At 46.1% G+C, this 27,377-nt stretch overlaps 1 protein-coding gene across 1 annotated transcript in view; it reads right to left on the bottom strand.

Moving 5' to 3' along the window:
• Positions 1-19,265, bottom strand: part of RASGEF1C (RasGEF domain family member 1C) — a 136,894-nt gene extending 117,629 nt beyond the window's left edge. The window contains 1 exon segment of the mRNA XM_006026839.3: positions 19,148-19,265. The gene's annotated coding sequence lies outside the window, so the exon portion shown is untranslated.
• Positions 19,266-27,377: the final 8,112 nt, after the last annotated feature.

The following is a 27,377-nucleotide window of genomic DNA, read 5'->3' as shown; positions in this document are numbered from 1 at the left end:
TCTTTCGGGGCTTGACATTTATCCACTAGGGACTTAACTTACCCATTTCCTGGGAGGTACCCGCAGTACACTGGGGTCTTTCTTCTCAATAGTACATTTGGGGTCAGGCCAGCATCTCTGAGGAAGTCCAATGCAGTCAAAATGGACCCTACAGGATTCTGCCCAGCTGATGACACTGTGAAGACAAGCTGTGGTGTCCTCTGCATGTGGCCACAAAAGCTTGCCTTTTGCTGGAAGGTCATCGGCGCAGCACACAGGCCGAGGGGCATGGCCCTGAATGCTAAACATCCAAGGACGTCAAGATGGTCTTTTTATATGACATTTAGGTGGGAAGAAGGATTTACCAAAACCCCTTGACAGCTTGAGAAGCTCTTCTACTCAAGGCATTGGCCAAGCATTACGTCTCAACAGGAAAAGGGGACGGGGGGCTGTTTTGCACATGAAGTGACTGGAGTGAGATCCAAGATCATGCTGAAAGGGTAGGTTCAACAGGTTGATGGGATACCGGAGTGAAACTGCAATGGAAATATCTGCTTCTGCTGACAGCTTCCTGAGATTTTATTGACAGTCTTACCAGTGCCTCTGTGCCAGGGATTTTCTCTTTTTACCCTGGTTGCCTTTTTTGCTATCAGACTTTATTCAGTCCGACCTGTTCACCAGCTCTCCTGGAAGATCCAGGGCACAAGAAGGAAGGATGTTGCAAAACTAAGCTGTTTCTGAATTAATGAGTCCCAAATGAGCTTGATGTCGCTGATATAATCTGAACTTTTCAGAGCTGTGTAACTCGAGATCCGCATGGAGGATTTGCTTCCCATATTCGAATGGAAAATGTTATGGCTGTTGTAAGGCTAAACAAGAGAATTTTCAGATGTAAACAATATTTTCAAACCAAATTAGATACGGGTTTTTAAAGAGGAATTTGACTACAATGTGTCTTTCAAGCTTTATTTTGACTCCATTATTGGAAATATACCCTGGCAGAGTCCCATGCTGTATCTGCAGCCATGACGGAGCAATAACACGATTATCTATGCTTTGAAATGTGTCACGTTTTCCCTCGAACACACACACTTCCCAACACTGTTGGGCAATTTGCCCAAAGACAGTGTCAGCATCCTGGCTGGAACTGTCCTTTCTTAAAGGGTCACCTTGAACTAAAGTCACAGTTCTGTCAAACTAATTGCATGTTTGTTATATGCTCCAGAGCCTTTACTGATAAAACGGACTAATGAGGATAAGTCTTGCACTCCTATGGACAGTCATGCAAAAGTTACAGCTTACCCTGCTCCCTAGCAGTTTCCACAGCAACAGAAATGAAGAGGATGTCATCCCAGCCTCCAAGAGTTTCTGAAGTGACAGAGATGGAAATGCTATGAGAACCACACAATGCTCATTGATACAGCTGACCAAAAGCCCTCGTGAGAATGTAAATGTGATGGACCAACCGCTCTGGAGACTGAGGTCTTTTGTGCATCCACAGCCATTAGCAATAGCAGGTTTCCTCTGTGCTGCAAACCCAGACCAGAAGGGATCAACTCCAAGAGTGACAGTGCAGCGCAGTGTCTATGCCACGCGACTGCCGGGCTCTGGTTAGTAAGGATGCTAACCAGAGTTAGTGGACATGGCCCTCCTTCGAGATGGCGATACTGGCCCAGTACAAACTAGACAAAAGAGGCGTTAAGTAATTACTGACCTGGACTGGAGACCTAAAGGAGAAAATCTCCATGTCCTGTTACCAGCCCCTTAAGTCCTCATCTTCACGTCCTTCACATCCTACCCTTTGATGCTATAGGTTGCGCTTCAAAGACTTTGATCTTTCAGTCCTTAATCGAGGCAATCAAAAGAAATTTTACCAGATTAAGTCAAAGGAAGTTTTACCAGATGCAAGGCTGCAGGATCAGGAATTCAAGATAAAAAGGGGAGATTCTGCAATGCTTGAAATATAGCACAGAAATATTGTTTCATTGAAGTGGGTTGGGATTTTTTCAAATGGGTTTTAAGGTAGGTGCCCAAGTCTCTGGGAATCGCTGGAACTGGCACCTCACTTCCTTAGGCTCCTTAGAAAATCCCAGCCTTATTTATTAATTGCCCGTGATAAGGTTTAAGCAAAATCTTTGCTTCTCTGTTTTACAAGGCAATAACCCAATTAGTGTGTGGGTAAACTAGGAGGCCAAAGGGAATTGGATTGTGCCTGAGGAAAACCAAGGAGCAATTAAAGTATTGCTATTATAGGACAAATTTAATTAAAGCAGAAAATGAAAACACGCTACCACATTTGAGAAACAAGGGGCTGAGCCTCTCATTTTGTGACTGGAGATTACAGGCTGCGGAGGCCACTTATAATATTCAAGCAGAGGACGTTGCAGCAGCCGTTTTAGCGTGGGGAAGGATGCAATGTGAGTGTGACAGCAAGGGGGCATTTTTCAGCAGATGAGCTTTGCAGCCAAGATTAGAAAACCATGAACCTCGACTGACACCCACTACTCCCCTCCCCTCCCCTCCCCTGCCCCGGGACCCATCCCAAGTTACTCCCACCATTGGGAAACACTGCTCTTATTGGCTACCTATACACACGCTCAGAGATGGAGGTTGGAGGTGGGGTGTTTTAATTAAGGTGGTTCCCAGACAGCCACTCTAATTAAAACGGAATGTTTCAAAATGGCTGCAGGGGTGCTTTAACTAAAGCTCATTCGATGAGGTTTAATTAAAACGCCCTGTGGCCATTTTGAAATGTGGTGGGGATTAATACATGTGACAATCAGGTGATATGTATTAATCGAGTTTGCTCCGACGCGTTCTAATTACAATGTGAATGAGCATGTCTATAGGCAGCCATATGACTTGAAAGAGGGGGCTTTTTTTTGTTTTGTTTTATATGCTATTTTATTGACAAAGAGCAAGCTTCATGATGAAATAAATTAATCCAACACAGAGATCAATTTGCCCTGAAATTAAAAATGGTGCTTCCAGGCAAACCTAATACTCCGTGCATTCAGTGTCCCATTGCATATCGTTATGCTCTTGTGCAAAGCCATCCCTGGGCAGGCTGCATAAAAGACAACACCTCAGAGTAACGGAACAAGCTCTTCTTTACCATGTTCCCATGATTATACCAGGATTATAATGCCAGTTTGTGGGTTTGTTTGGCTCTATTAAGCATAAAAGCAATGTATGAAAAAAGATGTACACAATAGTTATTGCTAGTTTATGGGCTCCTTCCTTGGGTCAGTTCCAGGATGCAATTTACAGTTCATTCAATGAGATCAACGTGCATGGTGGAAAATGAATTATTACCACATCTGAAATCATGATGATAATGCTTAATCGTGTGCTGTGCAGACTATGTTCCCCAGAGCCACAAGGATGCAAAACAATGCTGGGAAAATATTAGAGACGCTCCTGACACTGCTACAGCTTCATTAAAACTCTATAGGTTTTGGATTGTCCTTTGGGACTAGGCAAACTCAGGGTGGGGAATTTTTAACAAACTGGAAAACAAAGCTAAAGAGTTTTGCAACAAAGTAGTATTTAAAATCCATGACTTTTTAAAAAAAAAAAAAACCTTTCTGGAGATGCATTTCATTTACATTTGAAAATACTGTTGCTTGTATGCCGACCAGCATTATGGTAGCAGTAGTCAGTAGTAGGAGTAGCCAGATTATTCCCACAAATACACACTTTTGCATGTGGAATATTACAGCAATTACATGAAGAGTATTAAAGACAAGACATGGCTGGGAGTGCAAGCCTCCCATTGTCAAAGTGAAGAGGACACCCTTCAGCGACAGGAAGCCAATTTTCAAACAGCAGCACCTACCTGGGGAAGACAAGTCCTTACACTGGGTGCTCAGAATGGCATGCAAACGCCTGCTTCATGGGCAGGCAAGGTGCTTTGAGTAGATGTGATATTTTTTATTAGACCAACTGAGTAGTTGGAAAAACAGGTTTTCAAATGTGTCTAAGTGACCTAGGAATGTTACCTGCATCTCACACATTTTTAAGAGCCAGGGAAAGTGCTTCTTAGAACAATTTACATAGAGGCAGAAAGGCTTCTGTATTACTTGAAGTTTTTAAATAAGCAGTGGGCCTCAAGCTTATCTTTCAGACGGATGTACAGCCAGAAGTTAAGGGCAAGAGGCAGAAATCTCTGTGCAAGCATGTTTCCCATGTTATAGGCCAGCTAGATGATCTGAACAGACTTTTTTCTACTTGAAAATTTACAACTGATTTTTATGCCAGGTGGTGCCAGTTTTAACCTGCAATGCAACACCAACATATAGTCAAGTTGGATTTTTTGGCAATTTGTCCAGGAATGTTTCTATAAGAAAAGTGACCAAGAATTTGCTAATTTTTTTACATCTAGCACCTCCTCCTTCCAGCTCTTGTGGACTAGCTTTCCTTTACAGGGGGAACCAGAGGCCATTTTTTGCATATTTTCAGGTGTTTGTGAATCAAGGAGGTGCACAAGAAGGTAGGGTCTAGCTCCCTCTGCGTTCTCTTGCACCGTATAAGTCTCCATTCAGCTCCATGGGATCCACTTGTAAACTTTACTCTCCCTCTAGCCAATGGTGGATTCAGGAGTATTTAAAGGCAAGTTTTACCCAAAGTGAGCATTCTTCCCCATTCCTACATTTCGCTTTTCTGCAAGGCCATGCCTTCTAACAGGGCTTGTGCTGAGAAGGAGCTGACCCTCAACAGGCTTGCATTTGGGGGGAAACTCATAAATTCCTCGGAGGCATCAGGGTCTTTAAACCCCCATATCATTTGATAGCTTCCAAATTCTCTATCTGAGCATCTCTCTCACAATTATTACAGACTCTGAACTCTATAGGCAGATGTCACTAAATATTTGCTTCAAAGCTTCTCATTCAAATGTCCTGCCTCCATTTGAAGATGGTAGATCCTGCATTTAAAGCCCTGGACTGGGACTTAGGAGATCTCAGGTTCATTTCCTGGTGCAGCCGCTGAACCTCTGCGCGACTCAGGACAAGCCGTTTCACGCAGTGGCCCAGGCCATGTCTCTTTACTGGCACAAGCAGACAAACATACTGTCTAGGGAAAACGCTTTGAGTTTGGATGCGACCCCTAGCTTTCCAGGCCAAACCTCTATGAGCTTTTGCTGGCACAGATAGGACGGTCAGGCATCATACCTCCTTGTACCACTCCCAATTCTGTAGTGTAGACATAGCCCACCCGTAAAATGGACTAGCCCTTCCCTAAACCAGAGCTGCTGTGGGGTCCAGGCACGTCCACGGGTGCCACGTGCTCAGGTACAACAGTGATAAAAGAAGATGGATTTATCACAAACAAGTACAAAAGAAAAAAATAGAAGAAAATGCAAATACAGCACAAGGCCCAAGATAAGCTTCCTGTTAAATGGTTTCCCCTGAACAAAGCACACTTGTAAAAAGATTTTCTCAATGAAAACTGTTCTACAGTTTTCTACAGTTTACATGCTGTTCTACAATGAAACTTTGCTTTGTAGCATCCTTCATTCATCTCATGTCCATCACACCAATGCACTGCTGGTGATAGGGAACTGCGGATGACAAAGAAACAGATTGAACTCACAGTACATATGCTTCCTCCATGGGGTCCACCAAGGGGGACTAGGCAACTTGCTCGAGGTCACACAGGATGGCAGTGGTAGAGCAGGGATGGGAACCTCCGTCTCCTTGGTGTTAGGTTAGTGCATTTACCATTGGCACAATAGGTTTTATATGTAAAATATGCACTTAGTCATCCACGAGTCCCATCCGAGGGCTATCCACCCTTTTTAAAAAGCTGCTCCACAACCAAAGGAAACCTATTAATGACATTAAATCCGGATGTATTTCGATTCCATTCCCCCAAGAAGATGCAACATGCAGTAAGCACCATGCGTCACATGCACCTTTGCACATGCAATGTCGCCGTTGCAACACTGAGGACTACACCATGACCTTCCTAGGAGCCCAGGTCACATCTAGCCTCTGCATAGGCTATCGTTGCTAATGTTTCGTAGTACTTTATAACCAAAGAGCCGAATGGCATTCACACGGACTGCGGATTTAGCCAATGTGACAGTGTGAGATGGCTGAATCCTATTTCTAATTAACTGTTCCAGACTCCCTACCTCTGGGGAAACAAATGAAGTTTGAACCGCAGGATGAGCTGAAACGAGAGACGTCATGGATGGAGCAGCAGAGGACTGTCGTAATGCAGCACCAGCATGAGCTGGGACCCACCTACTGAGCTCCTACATGGCCACTGGAGCAACCCGAGCGTCTCGATCCACAGGCAAAGGGCAGCACAAGCAGTGCTTGCCGTACTTTGCATGACACAAAGGGCAAGGCCCTTTGCCGGGTATGGTGTCATTTTAGAACTAAGAACCAGATGCTCCAAGCTGCCGCAATTGCTTGTACTTCCATCCTCCTTGACAGAGGACTAGAAATTGCTTGTTGTCTTGGGATGATCAGCGGTGAAAACCTGCAGTTGATCTCTGTCCTTAGCCTTGCCGTTAAAATGATACACCAACTACAGGCTACCAGATCACCACATAATGCCCTCGGACTGTGCATTGTGGGTCCCGGTTGTACGTTTCTAAAGATATATGGCATGAATTCCCCCTCCCTACCAACAGCAAGTAGAACTAAGCAAATGCAACGACAGATGTTTTAGAGCAAGATGCTACCTGGTAACCTCTCTTCCTTCTTATTTACACTGTTATATCTTCTTATTTCACACCTGCAGTCTCAGCAACAGCAAGCAACAAGACTGTTTGTGATTCAAAGTATTAAACATCAGTCACAACGGCAGAATATGGCTCTAAAGATGCCTAACAAGAGTTGAAGAATAACAGCAGAAGCTGCTTTGTTTTGCTTTGTTGTTTTTTTTTTATTTAATGCCATTTTCATGCAAATACTGCTAGCAGAACTGGATGAATCACTGACTACAGATAAGTTATTCAAAGAATTTAGCATCTTTTCCTGTTCACAAACCAATTCTGGTTCCTATGAATGCATCCATTTTCCCAAATATTTAAATTTTCCATGCACACAAATTTCAGTAATAACTCTTCAAACCAAGAACTCTTCACTTAACTATTCATTGCCCATTGCTTGTGAAGTGGGCTCACTCACCTAAGTCGCATTGTCTCGTGGCTTCTTCCCCCAAGCAGGTGGCCAAAACTTTTTAAATCAGAGGATGGTGGAAAATGAATGGCAATGTTGTGCTTCAAGCTGAAATTTGTGTGATTATTCATGCTCAGATTTATGATCTGGTACTTGCTAACAGGCAAGGCAGGGTTTATTAGCAGTTAACTATTGCCCTTCAAACATGGAGGAAATAAACCCACCATCTTTATCCTTGAACCTATTTTTCACATCTATTTTCCAAGCTAACTGAGCAGACCTAGCCCCTTATTGATAAATCCTCACAGAAGAACTAATGAAGGCTATGCTTGTAGAATAATGAAAACTATGCATGTGGAAGATCTTCCCAGGTTGCTTATCTCAACATCTAAATAAAAACTTTTCTTCTATTCGAGTCAATATTGAACCTTTGTACATCACTTGAAGACCAACCACCAGAACACCCTCCGTCCTCTAGCCAGACCTAAAACTAGGATACATGGGATTAAGAAACTCTCAGGGCTCTCCGGCACTGAAATTGCTTTCCTGTCCTTTTAGTTGCCTTCTGCAAGAAGGGAAGAGAGAGGATCCGTGGCAAAATCATCAGCGTTTGTAGAGAACATCCCAAGCAATCGGCACACAATTGAGATTGTAGGCACATGGTTGTCTGGATCCCGGTTTGAACAAGCCCCTGACTACAGACTACCCTAAGCCAGATCTAAAACTTAGCTTTGTAACAGTACATTCAACCGTCATTCGTTCTGCTCCACAAAGAGAGACTGACATTGCAGTATAAAATGTGTGACGCAGGTTGTATAGCTATATCAGAGCCTGTGTTAAACACATGAGCTTGGAGGACTGACAGTGGAGCATGTCCAAGGTGGGGCAGCTGCTCTAGTGCTACCCAGGGTCCTCGGGTAGGTTTGTAACCTGCACCTTCGTGTGGCTGCAGCTCCATGGCTACCAGCGTGCACACTGGTTCATTTTAAACTGGCCTGGGTATCACTTCAACTACCTGGAGTCACACCTTTGGATTTGGAGCGTAGATGGAGGCAGATGCTAGTGAGATGAAGTCAAACATAATTTTTTTCCCCAGCCCTTTTGATTTCAAAGTAGGGGGTGGGGGGTGGGGATCCATCTGAAAGCAGATTTTTTTTTTTTCATATCAAAATACGTTTCATCTTCTTCAGAAAGGAACTTTCTTCAGATTCCTGCCTCACTTTCTTCTTTGCCTGGCTCCTCAACTGCAGCCCCTTTGCTCTTTTAACAAGCTTTCAGCCTCACAACACTTTGCTGCCTTCAAACGCTTTTTAACAAGTGCCAAGAGACGGAAGAGGAAGAAGGAAAATGATTACTTTCAATCCATTCCCTAGTCAAACTCTTACATTTTATAACTGCACTTGAGTTGAAATTCATTAGCAAATTATAGGTGAAGGACTCTTACTCTGAGTCAAAGAAGCTTTCATGGAAAATTATTCCCTGAAGCCTGGTGATAGAGCCGCTGAGATCAACACTGATGCAAACTTTATTCCTTTGAAAAGTACTTTTCTTGCCCATCCTTCTAAAGCAATGAGACTTTGCTTAGAGTGATTAATATTAATAATTTACCAGCACTGCAGTCATTTCAGAGCTTCCTTCTGATCAGGTCTTGGGTATCAGTAAGCGAGAGCCTAACTGAGAACATATCGAGTGACAGAGACAAAGGACAGTCTGATAGTTAAAGGATGAGGATTGACTTTTCAAAAATCAAATTCAATACCACCCTCCGCAAAGGACTTCCATCTCGCCAGCACTGACTACAAACTCTTCAAAGGCAGAAACAGTCTGTATTCATCCACGATAGAGCCTGGAGATAGATATGGGCTAAGTACTAAAAAGTAGCATATTACTAGGAATGCCTATTTTATTAGGTAGACTTGTACTCTGGAATAAGAAAAGCCCCTTTGACAACAGTTGCTTGTCTCATTTGTACCACCGGTGATTCTACTGCCCGTACTTGAAAACACCTCCGCTCACTGACGCTGAAGTCCTCCCCGAGGGATGTGCACACACGCGGCTCCTGTCAGAACAAAGATGAGCCCTGGATGCAGTCTGAGCGGAGAATTTGGCCCCAGGATATGCCAGTGCATGTCCTGTATCTTCTCTGTATCCCACGTACATCTTTGATGCAGGATAAGAGCACGGCAGGTAAAATGCACCTAACAAGTTATGGCACAGCTGGAAAAAGCCGTGATGGGTCCAAAGTAGGTATAAGGAAACAAGGCTTGTGCTTTTCTGCTGGAGCCGCGATGCACGTCTTGACCATAAAATCATTTGAACGAAGGCATAAAAGTAAATGGTCTAGAAATATGCAGATGATGAATAAGTGAGGAGGTAGGATGAATGGCAAGGAGCACTTGCAACTACAGCGCATTCAGAAGACTTGAATTGTTTAGGTGGTTGGGCAAGGAGATGTCATACACAGTTCAGTGCACACAAATAAATCATCCTTAGTACAGGGTCTTGTTCCAAGAGGAAAGGGACCAAACTCATCCTGAATTAAACTTTGCAGCCCTCAGATAACAAGTCGCCCTCTTTTCCACTGCTGTTTGCAATAATTAGGAGTAGACTGAATTGGAGCACTATCTAGGTTATGAACAGCGCAGATTTGCAGTTGCATTGAGCTAATCTCTAATGACAACCAATCTGTATCTCAGATTTTTATGGAAAGGGTGTACTAGTTCATGCAACCCATCTTTACATCAGGATTGCAAACCGTGGCTGAACTTTTGAATTTCAAATGGTCCAGCAAAGCACACGTTTCCCCATTCTTGTTTTCACTTGCCTCGGCACTCCTTAGGAATGAGCGGGGATTAGAAACCATCTGTGGGAGCACAGTGAGAAAATACTGCTCGTTATTCATCTTACTAAGGTGGGAGAAAGAAGTTAAGTTAGTTATCATTTACTAAACCAGTTAATCCATGCCAAACCAAAGGAAAGGGAAGAATTTACTTCTTAACTCCAGGGCACATCAGGAGTTCCCACCATGTGGAGTCCATGCTATGAAGCCTTCGCTGTGTAGGTAGAAAGCCCAAGAAATTCTGCTCTTTTTGCTCACACTTTCATGTTTTAAAAACGGTGGTTGGATTTAAAATGAAAGTTAATCCACTCCGGGACATGTGTGCCATCATGTTGTGTTCATGCACACTACACTTATGCTCAAGCAACAGAAATGAGTTACTATGGCGGAAGCACTTCATTACAATACCTTGGCCTGATTTGGCTAGTTTTGCTTTTTGTAGGATGCTTTCAGGAAGCAATGTAAAATATACTTTCAACAAGTTCTTCTTCCGCTCTGACTTTACAAGTGTGATTGCAACAAAGTCCTTTGAAACGGTTTCTGTTTAAGGGGACAAAATAACTTTTAAGGCCTAAGAGATAAAAGGAAGCATTTAGTCTAGCTGAGAATTTTTTTTAATCTCCACATTTATTGCTTCCTTTTTTCCTGCCGTTTAAGGTGCGATTGATTTGATGGTCAACACAAATACAAAGTATTGAATTCACTCTCCAGGATTTGGCATCTGACAGCTATGAATCACCAGCATTCAGAGCCACTAAATGTCAGGTTTAATCTTCATAATCCTATAACAAGATCAGTTAGTTTGATCATTGTGGTGCTTGGTGTCAGTACAGGAGAAGGAGAGAGGGACCCTGGCTTGACTGGTGTAATGGCAAAGAATGACAAAGGTACGTCTCGGCCTAGACCGCTGTACACGCAGAAGAAAACCAACCAACGCGTCCTGACCTGTCACTTTTGGCAGATGACAGTTTTCAAGCAAGTTTAGACCTTGTGACAGACTTTCTTAGGGCTCGTAGACCTGGTAGACGGTCATTTTGCACAACTACAAATCTCACTAGATTCTTGCCCGCCAGCCTTCCCCATTCCCCAAGGTCTGTTGGCTGTTAATGGTGAATGCCACCTGTAAGGAAGAGAACGAGCGCTGAAGACCGTTACAGAAAGAAGAGGAGCTCTCAAGTTCGGCATGACGGCACTAAAAGGTCTTGGAGGGAGACAGTAGCCTTAAGGCATCTGAATAATCTGCAAACGCATATCTGAACGTCTGGAACTGGTTCTATACTACTTCTTGCCATGCGTGCTAACTATTTAAAAAGATCCTGTAACGTGTCTAACGTTACACGTTATAATTTGATCGGCTTAGTGCTGGCTTGGAGTCTGGAGCAGTCACACCTAGTCCTAGAAACCTTCTCTGACTGTCCCCCACCTGCACCAGGGGACTTCCTGCTAGAGGTCTGGGGAGCAGGGAGGTCCCTTCCAGCCCTACTTCTTTATGGTTCTCTAAGCTTCGCCCATCCTTTGCAGCAGCGTCCTAGACCGCCAGGAGGGGAGGGAGGTGGTGGGGTCTCTCGTTGGCAACGCATAGGGGGTGCACGTGGGTGCACATGCCTCCCCTGAGCTGTGCACCCCCTGGCAGCACCGGCTGCAAAACTGGAAGTGCACTTCTGGTGTTGCCGTTGGCTCGGCGATCGGCCGCTGAGGGACCACCCCCCAGGTGGCGATCTGCTGCCCTCCCAGACTCGGGAGGCACCAGTTGCCCATGAGGTCTCTCAAGAGTGAGGCCGAGGGGTTTGGTGGGGGCTGCAGGGGGAGGTCGCTGCCCTCCCGGCACCCACACGCTCCGGGTTCGATCTCACAAGCCTGGGCATTATGGTGGGCACTGACCCATCCCCAGAATACAGGACATCCCTTTGGTGAGGAGGGACAACCACCGCCGCACCCTCAGCCAATCAGTGGTAAGGGGTGAAGCCGCCACCTCCTCGGCCAGTCAGCAGCAAGGGGCGGGGCCACCACAGAAAGGCCACCTCCCTCTCTCCCTGGCTGGCTTGGAACCCTGCCCCTCTGGGCTGTGCACTGCCCTACCTCTAGGCACAGCCAATAGAATCATTACGACAAATGACTGACATGCATTTCCACCAATGCACTGAAAAACAGGGCTTTTTGCAGTCCACTCCTCATTTAGAACTAGACAGGGGACAAAGGGTTTAAAAACAGGACAGTCTGGTATAAAACAGGACCAACGGCCACCCTACGAGACCCGTCTCCTGCCTGAGGGAGGCTCAGCTACTCCCCTTCCCCCTCGGCTCGGCTCCATATCCCCCCTGCCTCCACCCCTCCGTGGTGCTCCTGGGCCCAGCAGGGTGCTGCTGGAGCTCAGGGCTTGCCAGAACCTGGCCGGGTCTGGAGGCTCCCCGGGGTAGCACTCTTCTCTGCTCCCCAGGGCTTGGCAGAGGAGCGGGGGCAGGCATGGGGTCCAGCAGTGGCCATCTGCCCAGACAGGCTCATGGCTGGTGAGGAAAGGTGCCCTGGGCCGCTGGTCCTGCACCGGGGGCTGGAGGCTGGGGGAAAGAGAAAAGCTGCAGTACCGGTCCCTGGGCCGATCCACTAAGCAGCTGGCAGTGTGAGAGCCCACAGAACAGGAGGGTGGAGATGGGGCCACTGCATCCGGGGATACCTGAGGACTTCAACTCAAGTGGCACATCTATGGGGAGCGGCCACACCTTAATGGACTAGGAGCTGGGTTGCGCAGATCAAGAGATAATCCTGCCTTGGAGTGGCATAACTTTGAGCCGCATAACGAGCGCTCTAAGCCATTTAAAGTGGTTAAGTTCCAGGAGCTGCCCAAAATGACCATCTAATAAGGGCTTTAGCTAATTTCTACCATCTACTGGCCACAACTGGATTGGAAAAAAACCCTACCCATTCGTATGTATGTCACAATGTTACCTTCTACTGTGCCAAAGCTCATTCCTTTCTCTTGACCACAAAGTCTTTGAGCATCATCATCCTCATCAGGCGACCCACTTTCTCTCTCGTTCCCTTTTATTTCTTTGTATTCGGTTGTACAGCAAATCCAACACTAATGTGGACTCATTCACTTCAGTGCAAACGGGCTGATGTCCCGCATAACAACGGTCCCAATGTCAATGTAGGACCAAACGGAGCCGCTGGATCATTGCCAGAGGAGCGGTCTGTTCTTAAAATACAAACACACACGAAGATTTTTCAAAACTGCAGGTCTCTGAAAATGCTGGGCAAGCAAACTCTTTTTTTGGTACAATTTAATTTTCTCCCTCCACTTACCTCTATTGTGAAAGTCCATCTGAATTGAATAATACAATTTTTTAAATATGAACACGGCAGCTGGAAGAGATTTTGTTTGGAGGGAAAGGGATCTCTGGCAAAGGAGCTGGACTGGAGGACCTTGTGAGGTCCCACCCAGCCTTTCTTCCATATGATCCTATGATCATTTACATAATAAAATGCCTGTTATGCAGTTTAACGATCTGTCTGCTTTGCACGCTAATTCTTTTCCAAGCCATGCATAGATTCATGTTACAATTTAAAATCTTGAAAGTCTCATGTCAGAATTCTTGAATGAAGTTGTTTAATTGTGCTACTATGCTAACCATACTTATCCTAAGTGATTCATCACCTTTCATCATTACAGACAGCTTTAAGATGCTTCCACATAAATTACAGTTTATACATTAGGGAAAAAAAACCTATCAAGTTTTAGAAGAGTAAAACAGACAGATGGCATTTGATGATGTGCCTCCTGCGTCCAGCTAAGACAGTTGCTCTTCAGAACTAAAGCTCTCTAGATAGGAACCGTCTTTTTGTTATGTGTTTGCACTGTGTCTGGTACAAGGCGGCTACTGTAATACCGACCGGGCATAGTCATGCTCCTGAGAGATGGGGAGCACTTTAAAGGTTTGCACTTTAACATCCAGTCCCGCACAGGGCTGAATGCCCTCAACTTCCACTGAAGTGTGTGCTGATGACTTTGAGATCCCAGCATGTTGGAGTAAGTCTACGCATTGCCTCCAAAGCAAGCCCAGGTGCGACGCAGAGAAGCACAGCTGGTCCCCTGGCTCCTGCTTGGGACGTGTGAAACCCAGGGATTAATCAGAGTAGCCAGCGGAGCGCAGCTCTGTGCTCGCGCTCCAGAGCCACTTGCAGGTCCTCAGCCGTGTTTGCGGGCACGCACACAGAGCTGCGCTAGACCAGCCTCATTTCTGGTAGGGAAAAGGGATGCTCCCGGGCTGCACATGGAAGCAGGTTAGATGCAGCTTTGGAGCCTTGTGGTTCACTGGCCTAGACAGAGACCAGACAAAGAGAAAGCCTTTGCTACGTCTGTTCCCTTTCCTCTCTCAGCCATCAGAAAAATGCACTCCAAGGAGTGGTGATAAATCATAGGTATCACTTTCCCCTCCGGATCAGTACTGACTACGATGCAGGATCTCTGTGCGGCTGGAGGTGACCACTTTTACATGAAATGCAGTCCCTGAAGGTCTCAAAGCATTTCTCATAAGATGAGGGTGTTAATGCCCCCGCTGCTGGCCAAGTTCCAGCTGCATTCGTTTTCTTCTTCACACCTGCTCACCATGCCCCTCGCAGATTCAGTGGCTGTGACGTGTTGCTTTGTTTCCCGTATGAAGCCGTTATGTATGGCCCATTCTTCACAGACCTGGTCAGAATTAAGAGCGGGGCTGGTCCTGTATTATCCAGTGAGGTGTCCGGTGGATACAGACTACCAATTATTCCCAGCTATAGGACTAGGAGTAAGGATCCCCTGCAAGTCTAAATCCAGCTCTCATGCCAAGTTCTGCTTTCAGATGGACACATTACAACCAGGGCCAGATTAATGCATAGGCAAACTAGGCACATGCCTAGGGCCCCAAGTGAAGAAGGGGCCCAGTTGTGCTTATTTTACATATTATACTTATTGAGTGAAAAAAAAGTAGAGGCCCACAAGTTTGTTTGCCTAGGGCCCACTAATGGGTTCATCAGGCCCTGGTTACAACCGATTATCTGTCCTACAATAGCCCCGAGAGGATTCAGCTGGCACTGGGGCCCTGTTGAGCTACGTGCTTTACAAACACTATCCAAACTTCGGTGGACAAATTGGTGCGCCCATATGCAGTAACCAAGAAACAGCCCCTGCTGCAGAAAACCTGCAGTGTAGACAGGCAAGGCGGCAAAGGGCTGCAGACAGAAAACATTGTTTTCAATGCACAAGTGACAAACGGAGGCACTGGTCATTAAATGACTTGCCTAGGGTCACAGGAAGTCGGTAGCAGAGCCAGGAACTGAAGCTATTTCTTCCAAGTCCTGGTGCCGTATTTAATCATGAGACTACCCACGCTTCCTTCTCTTGCCTGCCTACTTCTGCAGAGTTGGATGAACCTCATCTGCTTCACACGGAGGGTGAGATACCAGGGGCCTGTCTACATCATGTCTGCAGTGTGCCTAAACCCAGATGGATGTGTAGCCACGCAAAAGCAATGCTGGGCATTAAGGCATCAGATGCACCACCCTTTACTGTGGCACTCCTTTGAACGGTCCAGGGACGGTGTAGATGTGGCCTTCAAGCTCTTACAAAACATGTGGCATGTGGATAGCGTGTAAGGCTTCATGGAGGTCTCAACGGGAAATTTAACCTCAGCATCCCAAACCGCTCTCATGAACTGCTAAAATCAGGTGGATGTTTGTTGAACATTGATTTCCCACAACAGCAATGACTCTCATCTAAAAAGGATATAATTTTTATCAAAGCCTAGAAAACACAAATTGTTGAATCTTGGCTGTTTCGGAGAATGATAGTTAGAAGTTGGCGAGCAGTCTGCTCGATATCCGAGAGCGCTTGTCACAACACACATAAATTAACCCCCCTCCCCATAGTCGGAGAGTACATTAAGCCAAAAAAAAGAAATTAGGCTTTTTTCTTCTACTATAGCCCACAGAGAATTATCTTCTTCGCAATGCTCCTTGTGATGTATTGCTGCTCAATCATGCATGCATCTTTGAAACAGCATCACAAGCTCTTCCTGACAGGGAGGAATGTGTTCCCCCTCCAAGGTTACCTTTGTTCAAAATATACAATAGAAAATAGATGCTAATGAGAAAATAAATGCATGGCACAATTGTTAGAAATAATACTGCAGAAACCACCGCCTTGCCTCAGGCAATAAATTCCAAGCAGAAATAAGACCATATATAAAAAAAAAAAATATGCTGCCTTGAGCAGATCAGCAACCATCGATTGTGTGTTTTTCTCTGAGTTATCTCCAATACCATAAATTTTTTTTTTGTGAAGCGTATAATTTTCTTTTAGATAAAGGAAACATGAAGGGACCATTCGGGGGTGGCAAAAGAGGGGGCTCCCTGCGTGGAGAGGAGGAAGGGAGGTCCCTGGTTGAGAGAGCTAGCTGTGACCCTGGGGAGGTTGACTCCGGGAGATTTTCGCAGGCATTTTTATCAGGGCGAGATGGTAGCCTGGATGTAGGGGAAGGATTTTGTCTGCTTTGTTTTACCGTACTCTGTTGTCAAAGCATTTGATCACTTTTGCTTTTTTTCTATCATTTGTTCTTCCTTGTAATAAATGCTTTTGCTTTCCTGATACTTTACCGAAGTGCCATGGTAAATTGTGATTTCTGGGCAAATTAGTACTTTGGGTATACCCATTCAGCGGGCGGGGGGGGGCAAGTAGCTCACACAAACCCAGGGAGTACTCTGGGAGCGCTTGACACCCCAGGATTTTCACAGTGAATCATAGCAAGGTAGGGCTGGACGGGACCTCTCCAGAGGGCATCTAGTGCAACCCCTTCCCCAGGCAGGATCATCCTTATACAAATCATCTTCTACAGATCCGTCCTCTAAACTCTATGCAAAATTGCTGTCAACCCTAACACAACACAACACCCTCACCTGCCCCAGGTAAAGCAGGGGAACCACGGCAGCAAATGCTCTGCTTCTATAAAAGGTTGTTAATGCACACCCAAGAGACCCCCGGTAGAGGTACCTATGCGTAATGCCCCAGTAACCCTGGCCGCTTTGCCCTCTTTTCATCATTCGGTCCGTGTGTGGCCAGAACTGCCATTCATCTCATAAAGTGTCAGAGCTGCCCAAGTTCCTGATGTACTGCCAACAACAGCAACAATGACCCTCCTTTGAACAATCGGTTTCAGTGGGAGACTGCAAATCAAACTCACAGTCATGATAGGGATAACATCTAGAGGAGTATTTCAAGAGCCAAGGTCTCAGGCAAAAATACCGCTGAAGGAATGTGGGACTGCGATCCAAGGAAAAATCTTAGATTTCAAAAAGTTTCTGAGCGAAACCAACGGCTCAATCCTTCACGTGAGCCTGGATCTCTGGGTGCTGGTTTTAAGACCTAGCCTGAGGTTACATTTGATTTTTCCCTTCTGCTCACACCATCCTAAAAAAGCCACCTCTTAAAAATGGCAGCTGCTAGGCGCAAACGATCCAATGTCACGGGTATTCAACTAGGTGGCACATGTCAGAGCAGATGTCCATTAGAAAATTTCTGTCCAGACATTCAATAATCAAAGACAAGTCAAAGGGAGGGCATATCATGGTCCTCCCTGGTCACTGCCTCTGGTCGATCCCTGGGCATTGCCTCTGACTCTGGAGATAAAAGCCATTGGGCAAGGGACTTGCATGTCATTTTCTCATGGTGGTGCACGGCAGGAAAAACTGGTTATACAAGGGGTCAGCTTAGCCTTAGATGTGCTATGTTTTTGTCTGGCCTTAAAAAGCAGGAATCTATCAATTTGGAAGCAATACAGCAGAAACTTGGTAAAATATCTGACTAAATGGACCCCTTTCATCCCTGGGAGAATTGCAATGAATGCAGCTTTGTGGGATAGGATATATTATCATCTAGCCTACCTGCTTAACTACTTTTCTGGCACAAATTCTTCCGTCTTGCGGTCCACAGGTTTGCCCAAGACTGGGCAGGAAGTCTGCCTACCAGCCCGCTGCCTCGACTGATTCCCCAGCTGTAATCACTGACCTTCCCCTTCCTGGCTACTGCCTTGGAAAAGCAAAACCAAGAATAAAAAAAGACTGCTTCTGTGAAGGTCTATGGCAGTTAGCTGGGAACATTTCTTACACTGCTATAGTATGCTTCAACTGCAAAGCTGAAACTCTAAGCACAAGAGATAACTGAAATGCAGGATCCCCGATGAAAGAGCGATACATTTTTTCCTGCATAACCTTCTAGATAAATTTGTGGCTTCTTCTTAGTTGACCACTGCCGTAATAATTGCTAAAATAGTTTTATCCCCGACTATCACTCTTACGCATGCTGTGAACAGTCAACTAGTGTGCAAAAAATGGCCACAGCTTAATACAGATAAGAGAATTATATTTGTGGAAGAAGAGCTTTACAAAATCCAGGGAACATTAGATACACATCAGGCACATTTTTAAATTTAAGATTGAGGGTAATTACTTTAATGTGAAACTTTCAATCACTGTTCACCCTACTGCGTTCCCCCATAGATTTGTGTTTGAGTAATGCAGTAATGACAGCCTTACAGCTTGTAATAGGAGGAATCATTACAGCATCATTATCAGGGAATTACTCTTGCAATTAGTAATAATTCCCACACTAACAGTCAAACAAGTAATGCTTTCCCCATTAATTTAATTTTCCCCTGTAAGGATACCAAGGAAGGGCTTGTTCTTGTCGCTCTGTGTTTGAATACACCTGCCTGCCTCTTGGTTGAAATAGTTCCTAATTCTCTGCTCTCAAAGAGCAACGTGTCTAGTCAGATAATTCACAAGAATTGAACTATATGATATGTCAGGTTCCCAGTCAGGGGAAAAAATGAATCCCTCACGTTTGACCTGTTTCTACCAGGTAGTCTAAATGGAAATCATGCCCTTCAGATGAATTTACAACAGGAAACTAATGATAACTAGGGACAGCACAGAGATTAGCCTGATGAGTACTTACCTAGTTGTTTGCTATGGATCCCACACTCATCTTGGTAGGTAGTTACTCATAGAAGTGATCCCACAGAAGTCAGTAGGACAAAGATTGTGAATAAGCATTCATCAACAGGGCCCAATATGGAGCTCACTGAAGGTAATGTGTAAAATGTTCCCAAATCTGACACTACAGCTTTGTGGAAGACTTTTTGTCTTTGTTCCTCGGTGCAATACTCACCAGAGATCTCCGAGAGCCAAGGGAGAGGTGCTTCCGTGATTCGGGAACACACGCGTGGTAGAGATGCGCTTCTCTTCTCCTTGTTTCCAAGATAAGATTTGCCACGCTCCGAGAGCCCCGTGTCACCGCCCATTCCATCACAATCTCCCTAAAGGGATTTCATGCAACCGTTAAAATGGGGTTTCATGAAATCACTGGTAACTGGATGATTTAAATTTGCCTATCAAGCCCAGAGTCCAGCAATTTGCTGGAAGTCGCTTTCTTATTCTCTGATTTCCCATAAAGATGCAAGTAGGACTTTTTGCGCAAGTACATGCTGCTTCATAAGAATTAGTCTTACTGTATTTGGTCCTGAATACATGTGCGTATGTGCTCAGTAGGAAAACTAGCCGTGCTTCTGTTTGCACTAAAATGGCTTTTCCTTAATTCCTCATCTCATGCAGAAGGTTACTAGTGCAACCCAGCTACTTACTTCGGTTTTCATTACTTCTTTTAACTTGCTCTTTTTAATTCATCGTTTGTATTGCAGCTGCATCGGTGAGCCCCATCCTGTTCTGAGATCCTACAGCGTTTGCGCAGCACCTAATGAAGAAAAAGATAAATGCCTAATCTTGGTTTCTCATCCCATTCCTTCGTCAGAGATACTCTCCTGCCTTACAACTGGATTGCACAGATCAACACCTCAGTTCATATTTGAGAGTTTGTTTCTTGATGCTAGGAGGTCAACCCTTTTCCCCGAAACATCTCCGAATGCCACAGTTGTTTCTGCACCCATGAAATGATGTTGCCTTGCTGAGACAAATCATTACCAAGAGAGGTTTCCCTTTCCGCAGAGGTCACGCTGACACTGGACACAGGATGGGTTTGCGCACGTCAAGGAGGTCTTTCCTAGGTCAGCACAAAGACAGACAGACAGTATTATTGCCTAATTAGATAACTAGAGGGTTTTAGAGCCAGGTTTTTGAGACTCCAGCACCCACCGGTTCCAACTACGTGCAATGGGTGCAACTAATTTGTAGCAGGAATTAGGGGTTTTGCCGCCACCACCACCCCTGCTGATCCAGGCTCTGGTGTTTTGAAACCAGTTTCAATTTATTCTCTCCCAGTTTAACTTCATTTGTTCTTTTACCAACGTTGCCCTTTCACTTACATATCTCTTCTGCCTCTTTGGCATGTATTTATAGGCGGCACTCGGATCCCTTTCTCTGGGCCAAAAGAAATGGAGTGCTTGTGAGTAAAGCAGGTGCGTTACAAGCACACGGCAGTCATCATGAATGGAGTTTGCCTCGGTGGCTACGTCCGTGCAATGGCAGCAGAGGGCTCAGTCACAATGAGGAAATAAGTCCCATCCACTCACTCCCATGGGGCACGTTAACCCCACAACGAGGCGGCAAGGAGAACCAGAAGGTGCCCCGAGCTGCTGCACTTGCACCCGGGAACCCAGGTCTTCAGCACAGTGCTTGGGGTGCCCCCAGGATGTCTTCACTGCTTCCTTTCCAGGGAAGACATGTACAGGGAGTGGACATGGGTGGACAGGCATGCAAGAGAAGGGTCTCTTTTTTGGTGGAAAGGAGAGCTTCCTGCATGCTGTCAAATTTTACCACCATTTGGACAATTTTACATTAACCCTCCCAAGACCAGTAAAAGAAACCTCTTGTTGAGGCTGAGTGATGGCTTCTATTGTTTGCTCCCTGTCGTTTTACCTAGCCCCCCCTCCCATTATTCATAATTACAGATCAACTTCTTGCCCTTCTCACTGAGCAAACAACAGCTTCCAGCCTAAAGAGGTTGATGGGAAGTAATGGTGAAGGGCATGCCAGGAAAATGATTAATGCTGCACCTAGTAATTTTTGTCCCCAAATTATGCATACAAATGAATATGTAGTTTGCTTGCTAGGAATGTCTAGGATGATGCTAACTCGTTGTGCTCTGTGCAGCCCTGAGGTCAGGTAAGTTTGCTGCTCTGATTGAATGAAAATGCTTGGCATTCAGCCAATCATAGGACAATGAAATAAAAAAATACCACTCAGAGCTGGCAGCGAATGTTTGCTCTGGCAGAGGGTTTGTGCAGACCGTGGCAAGCTGAGGATCTGATCCAGAAACGAGACCCTCGTAATCAGAGTCTTGCACCCATGCAGAGCCCAACTGATTTGGGGTAGGACTCTGCACATGGAGATGCAGTGTAGGATCAGCATCCCAATCTGCTACCACTGTCTTAAGAGTTACAGGAAGAAGCACCGTTTTCAGAAGGGTCTCTCTGCACAGAAGGATGGAGCACACTGGGGAGACTGGGGCTGAGTCATCGTGAATGGATCAGGCTCCCCTCTTCTCAAAAAAAAAAATCACTTTAGCATATGCAAGACAGAGCCATGCAAAGATACCCGAGTTTGCTCCAGAACCAGAAGCGGTATGTCCGCATAGCACTGCCTTGCACCATGGAGATGCTCTTAAATTATTTAGACCCCAGTCCCTGCAACAGCTTACAGACATGATGCAGTCATTAATCCCCCCAGTTCAAGTGTGACTACTCACAATGCATCAATCTAAGCATGCACTGGAACAGGTTGGGGCTCTTTACTATAAGCTTTGGTTGATGGACCATCTTTGTACTGAGCCTAGCACCACAGGCCTTGGGGAGCTCAGCCTTATCCCAGAAGAATAGACCACAGGAGCACTCAGGGTGCAGAACAACAGCCATAGAAATTCCAGCATTTTTTTAAATGCAAAAATGAGATGCTAGCTGGAACATGCAATCCTTAAACGCAAGACACAGTTTAACGAGAGAGCAAGGTACACGCAGATTCATTCTCCCCACCCGTGCCTGGAGAGACGCCTTGTAAACATGTTGTGTTTCTATGGTAATTGGAAGATAATTTGGCTATACAATGCACGTGTGAGGGACTGAAGCAGGTATTTGAGTCCAAGATGCTCAGGTGTTGATTTTATACAAGTGACTAACAGGGTAGCTACCTGCTCAGCAGATCAGAGGCGGCAGACCACACACACACGCACACGCACACGCACGCAGCCCCTGAGATATTTAAATAACATGCTTTCTTCCAGGAAGAACTGCACTATGCCATGAATCAAAAAGCTACAACCATGAACTGCAAATATGAACGGTCCTGGTTTTGAGAGACCTCCTATTTAATCCTAGTGAGGGAGAACTGGCAGGCGGCATAGAGCAGGCACGGGGACTTAGTGGTGCTTCAACCTGGTAGGACCACCCCGCACTCAGCATTGGGGAATGGCTGGACTCGAGAGGCTGATCCAGAAAAGCCCGAGGCAAAAGTTCAGGCCTGCATCCAGGCTCTAGGACTTGGGCCCGTATCTGTTAGTACTCTAGAAATCAACAGTTGCCATTGAAAATTTTGAACGAGTTGAGCATCTGCGCTATTAGCTTAGTTTTGATCTCGCCGCATAACCATTGGAGACAACTCCATTATGTCAATGCGTGTTACTTGCCCCACAAAGAGCCGTTGAGCTGCTGCTCTGAAAGACCGGGAGATCACTGATAGATGTCTGGTTGCCGAGCTGATGGCCTTAGTCGTGACTTCTCACTTAACCGAGTGGGCCACGTGAAGGCTGCCACCTTCCACCCCCGTTATGTCAAGCACGGTAGTGAAGAAGACTGTATGATACCTACTTCAAAAGTACAAACCTCCACCCCTGCTTCTTTAAACTATGAATCAGTTTGATGGGATCTGTACAAGATGGAAAAGCATTTTACAGGCTTGAATTCAAAGTCCTCAATGGTAGTTGTTTTACAGTAAAAGTAATGGGGCAAAAAAGTGCAGGACTTTATATACCCAGCAGTTGACTCGGAGCAGTTTCACGTGCTGCTCAGTTCACCTCCACCAGGAAGCCGGAGGACTTCTTTTTCTTTCTGCCAGCCGCACCTTTGACAGATGGACACTGTGCCTATCACAGCTGACATACACCAGATAGCGCCCAGGCCAACAGAGCGAGTCCCCTTTGCACCAGGTAAGAATGTGACATTTTTGCCCCCAGCAGTGAGCCAAAATCCAGGCTCTTGCAGATTATTCCAACAAGGAGGAAAAACTGGAGACAAAGTCTAGCGTCTCAAACAAGGGAAGAAGTCTCCAGCCAACAGAGTACCAGCAACAGGAACAGTCCCTTTGCTCACCCCTCCGAGGCCCTTTCCAGCAAAGGAAGGATGCTTGTTTCTCGCAAGGCCACTGTCCCCAGGCTTCTGTGGCTATGTCTGATGGGCTGTTTTCTCCTTTCACATATCTGAGCTTTCAGTCTCTCTTTTGCAGAGAGATACATCTTCACAAAGCACAATCCCTCCACCCACATGTGCTTTTATTGTGGCGGGAGGCTGCTCTTCTTCCAGGCATCTGGGTTCAGAAAGGAGGTGAAAGGCAGCTGCTGCACCCACCATCATTGCTGAGACTTAATGCAACTCCTAAAAAGATTTTTTTTTCCTGTTTCTGGCCTTGAGAAGAAATATTTTTCCTATACAGATATCCAGAGAGGCAGCTAAGGCCTGCAGTCCCACGGTCTCTGGATCATCGCAGGATCCGACGTGTTACCCCGACACCAACACGTTGTTTCCATGGCCCAAAACTCCCAACACTGACCATCCCCAGTCTTTGCAGTAATTATTTTTCCTGCATATCCCTTCCCATTCATCAGACTCTCCAACTCAGGGGGTCTTGGCACATGTCCCCCTCAGGCATCAAGCTGGGCATTTCATTGCCGGCCTTTCAGCTGAAAGGCTAGCATTTTGTCACTGTAACTGTCTGACTGCGGCTTTCTATATATGCATAGATTTAAGGCATCCATCTAATGCAGGCTCAGAAAAGCACTGCGGGTCATGTGCCACTTCTTTGTTTAACTACATTGCTCTCTCCAAGCGCCGTTCCCAGAGAAAACCGTAAGCCCGAAGCCTTGTTGCTAACTTTATTTTCTATTATCCTTGTGTATCTCTGATACATCTTCGGTTCCGTTTTTAAGCCACACGCTGAGGCAGCATCCCACTGCCTTGCTTTTTGTTCACAGGCTAAAAATTGTACCTTGGTGCACGCGCACACACACACGCGCACCAGTGCTGCACGAATATACCTTCCCCCTTCAGGGTTTTGTTTTTCCAACTCTTTCTCCCCCCTGCCTTATTGTCCTTTCATGTGGGGAACATTTGTATCCAGACAAAACTCTTCAAAATTCCCTTTCCATTTGTTAGAGGAGCTTTCCTTGGCAATGCCGTGTAAATCAATGCTGCGTGGGTAGCCATTATTGATTCTTCTCCAAGGTTTATTTGCAGTATGGTTGAACGCCCTAATATTAGGAGACAACAAATTGAGTGATCTTGAAGCTCAGCATCAATTAGGAGATGGTGCTCCTCTACTGGAGGTGGGACCTCCCCTCCACAGTGGATTGCTTTGCAGCCAGGACTAGGTATTAAGCAAAGCACCAGGGGGGTATCGTAGTGCTAGGAACGGGAGAAGTTCACCCCTTAGGAGCCTTAGAAGAGGAGTTCACTCTACACTTACACTGCACCATGCACACCTGGGATCACAATGCTGTTTACTTAACCCTGGGAAGAAGGTTTAAGCAAATGTCTCACTGTTTGGTAGGCTGGACTTGTCCTATTCACAGACAATTCCTCCAAGGTGTGAAAGGAGAGAGCAGAAGCTCCAGGATCAGTATGGGGCAAGGCAGCACCTCATTTCTGAACAGAAGCAGCGGCACTGGCAGGGGCTGATGCATGTTATGCCACACAGATGTGGGCTTTAGGTGGTGATTTCAGCCAATTAATTCCCATTGAGTTTTGCAGTTTCCTCTCCTGCCCCTGGGCCCTGTGGCCATCCGTCAGTGCTGCCTTGGCTAAGTGCAATTTTTAGGAACCCAATGAGGCATGTGACAAGCTTTCCAGTTCCATGCAAGGGCTCACAGTCGCACGGAGGCACCGTCAAGCACCTCGAGTTCGACAGCTCCAGGACTCTGGCTCCATGTACTAAATGCAACCTCCCTTTCTGGAGAAAAGCTCATGGAGGGCACAGTCCAACAAAGGGAAGGGTGAATAGGCAGGAAGTGATTAGAAACTTAAATCACAGAGAGATGATGCAAACATGCCGGGAGCAAATTGCAAGCCTCTGAAAACAGACTGATTCCTTGCTCCTGCTAAGGAGTTGGCCCCAGCTCACAAATTGTGCTTATTACTTATTACTGGGAAGGACTTGGATGGTGCACTGCTTTGTACTTGGCACTTTATAAACAGATATGGTCTCTGCCTTAAGGAGCTCAAGGCTTGACAAGACAAGACAGGCAATGAGAGGGGACTCCAAGGTACCTGGAAGGAGGACCTTTCCCAAAAGCACATGGGCGGTCAGTGCCAGCACGGTCTCTCAATTTCCAGCCTGCGCCCTACTCACCAGATTGCACCACTTCCCCTGTAAATTTTGGGCTTCCAAAAGGGCCTGCAGGAGTTGGGAAGAACTCAGCAAGCCCCAATATGAGTAGTGACCTACCTAAATCGCAATATCGTGGATCTCACAGAAACCACAAAAAACAGCGCAGTCCATGATCGCTGCAATCACCAGGAAATCCGGCACCGGCCACGATTTCCTGCAAAATCAACCAAAACCAAAAAAAAGTGGCAGAGACATGGACTGAGGGCAGGTGCCCTCCACCGATTGGTAGCGAGGGGCAGGGCCGCCGGGGCCCCTCTGCTGATCAGTGGCGAGGAGCAGAGCCACTGCAAAATGGCTCTGTGCGTTGCCAGTTGGCCCTGAAAAACCTTTTGTCTACCGCGGCTTAGGTAGGTCCCTAAATATGAGCAACTTAGAAAACTCTCCCCCATCGGTGATTTTGTATGGCTCAGAGATTCCCTGCCCCAGTAGCTCAAGATGAAAGAGGGGTCTCCAAGCACCTTCCAGAGAAATGGGTGGTTCAGTTTACCCAAAGCTTTTTACCAATGTACATCCAATTAGCTTCTTTTCCAGGCAACCTCACCCCTGACGCCAAGGCCCTTCCCACACAGGGATGACAACCTGTCTGCTCCACCCTGCCCACGCTCCTTCAATGCAGAAGACATGGACTGCAATGGAAGAAGCAAACACGTCTCCGTACATCACCATGCCCAGGGGCTATAATATGTAAGCTAGGTAAATCCTCTCAATTTTCATGGCAAGTGCCTGGAGAGCAAGTGGAGCCATTCATGCTTATTCCTTTTAAACTGATGCTTTCTTGCCAAGATTCCTGCTCGCTTTTCCTGCTGCGTCCCACTCTTGCACCCCCTCAGCTCAGACGCACTGAATCAGCCCTGCAGAGATACCTGAAGAAGTGCAATTGCAGCTCAGTGCAGGGATATGAATCAAAGAGAGTCTACCTTGGTGCGACCTGTGTACCGAGGGGACTAGGCAAAGGTGCATATCGTACCAGTTTGGGCTTGGCTCTGACTGTAGGATCACCATCTTCAGCAGTTGGTCACAACTCTGTCGGATTCCTTGGATTTTAGTATTACCAGCTAGACAACAGGATCTGAAGGAACAACAGGTGGTGTGTGATCCCATGCTGCCTTTTACTTTGGGCAATCCCATACACCGCTGCAAAGTGGTGTGGTGACGAAACCATATTCTTCCCGCACTTCCTCCAGGAAAAACCCCACCGCAAGATCACAGGTAACAAGCCAGCCCCTCTGTACAGGGGTGGTCTAAGACTGTGGAATAAACTGAACTGTCCCAGGAACTCTGGAGCATCACAAAGCTCCCCGATTTTGCTCCACGCGCTAGGTGCGTCTCTCCAACCTGCCTTCTGCAACAGGCATCGCACAGATGGTTAAAGCCAAAAGAAAACCCTACCACAGCGAAACTCTCCATGATGCACACAAACCTTCTCCAAAAGAGGCAGAGAGAGAATGAACCGCACTGGACAAGTGTTAGATATTTTACTTCTAGTGCACTTGGTATGTGGCTTAGGTAGGACCAAAAGGGCAGTACAAGAACATATGTGGAACAGAGGAGAAAAGAGAAAAGCAGAAGAAAGTCAGCAGCACTGTCCTTTGAAATAAAGCAATCACTTCTTGCTGCTGTTCCTGTTTTAATTTGGCATAAAATCAATTTGTTCCAGTGACTAAGTTTCCAGCATTTTGTCTATAGAATGGAATTGAAAGGCTAAGGGAGGGCAGCCAGCATGTTTCAGGACCTTTGCCTTTTCAGATGCAACTATTTTCCAAATCAGATCCAGCCCATCTGGAAGTCTGTGT

This window comes from Alligator sinensis, unplaced genomic scaffold (genome assembly GCF_000455745.1).
Source record: "Alligator sinensis unplaced genomic scaffold, ASM45574v1 scaffold741_1, whole genome shotgun sequence".
In the NCBI taxonomy this organism is placed as follows: Eukaryota; Metazoa; Chordata; order Crocodylia; family Alligatoridae; genus Alligator; species Alligator sinensis.
Note: the sequence above shows the minus strand (reverse complement) of the source record. Positions and strands in the feature narration are given on the sequence as shown.